Source organism: Pteropus vampyrus, unplaced genomic scaffold (genome assembly GCF_000151845.1).
Source record: "Pteropus vampyrus isolate Shadow unplaced genomic scaffold, Pvam_2.0 Scaffold16886, whole genome shotgun sequence".
NCBI classification, from domain to species: domain Eukaryota; kingdom Metazoa; phylum Chordata; class Mammalia; order Chiroptera; family Pteropodidae; genus Pteropus; species Pteropus vampyrus.
Genome location: NW_011905667.1, coordinates 935 through 2,348, shown reverse-complemented (window position 1 = coordinate 2,348; position 1,414 = coordinate 935). Strand labels below are relative to the sequence as shown.

Sequence of the window (1,414 nt, the reverse complement as noted above, 5' to 3'; positions counted from 1 at the left end):
GCAGCACTATGATAGAAAAATGCAAAGTAAACTTTAGTGACAGAAAACACATCAGCGATTGCCTGGGAACAGTTTAGGGGACATGGAAAGGAAGAATGGACTACAATGAGGCACTAGGACACTTTTGAGGGTAATAAAAATGTTTATTATCTTGACTTTTGTAATGTATACATGAATGTTTCCATATGTCGAAACTCATTAAATGGTACATTTCAAATATGTGTGACTTACTATATGTCAGTTATATTTCAAGATATCTGTTAAAAAAATTGTCTATTAAAGTCTATGGCCATGCTACCCTGAACAAGCCCGATCCTGTTTGATCTCGGAAGCTAAGCAGGGTCAGACCTGGTTAGTTCTTGGATGGGAGACCACCTAGAAAGACCAGGTGCTGTAGGCGTAAAAAAAACATTTAAAAATAAGGGACTGTAAACTGACAAGGTCCCTACAATCTGTGAACCAAGGGTTGCCTTGCCTTAAAAAAAAATTTCTATTGATGTGTTCAGATTGAACATTGCAACCAACTTTTAAGAAACCATCACTTAAAAAGCAAAGAAATTATCACTTGTCAAGTTTTTGTGTAATAATAAAGAAAAATATCAATGTACTTGCAAAGACTATTAAAATACTGTTTCCATTTCAAACTACATATCTATGGGAGGCTATTTTTTCCACATATTTCACAAAACAACTTATCTCAACAGAATGAATGCAAGGCGTATATGAGAAATTAGCTGTCTTCTTTTAAGCCAGATATTAAAAAGATGTACAAAATTTTAAAATATTGCCACTCTTCTGACTAAATATTTTATGTTTTGGAAAACATAGTTATTTTTCATTAAAAATTTTATGTTAACACAGAATAGATTTATTATTTGTTACTTTTTATTAATAAATATTTTTTTAAAATTTTTGCCTATTTTAAATATCAAGCCAATGAGATTGTGTTTATACATTATGTGCTTTTTAACACATCATTGGATTCTTATGGAATGTCTGGATTCATCACATCATTTACAGGAATGAAAATTTCTATGAAAAGCTTTTATGAAAGCAAGGAGAAAAAATACATTTTTAAAATCAGCTTCTACATAGTTTATTAATATGTGTATTTTTAAAATTAGTTTATATATAGCCTAGTCAATTAGACTTTAAGAAAAGTCTTCTGAGATAGAAATAAGGAAGCATTTTTTTTTTTTTTTTTGTCTGCAGGAAGTAATCAGCAGCCAGCCCAATGCATTTTATGAGGATTAACATTGACCCAATCTTATTGTTTTAGGAAGCTATATCGGTCAGGATTCAGAAAGAAGATAGAAATCACACCAGTTATTTTAACAGAGAACATGTAGCATAAAGGATTGCTAGACAAATCCTGGAGTACCAAAAAAGCGGAAAAGGAAGAGTCGGTATCACG

General features: G+C 31.3%; 1 pseudogene; it reads left to right on the top strand.

The window, feature by feature from the left end:
• Window positions 1-281: 281 nt before the first annotated feature.
• Window positions 282-400, top strand: LOC111735155 (annotated as a pseudogene).
• Window positions 401-1,414: the final 1,014 nt, after the last annotated feature.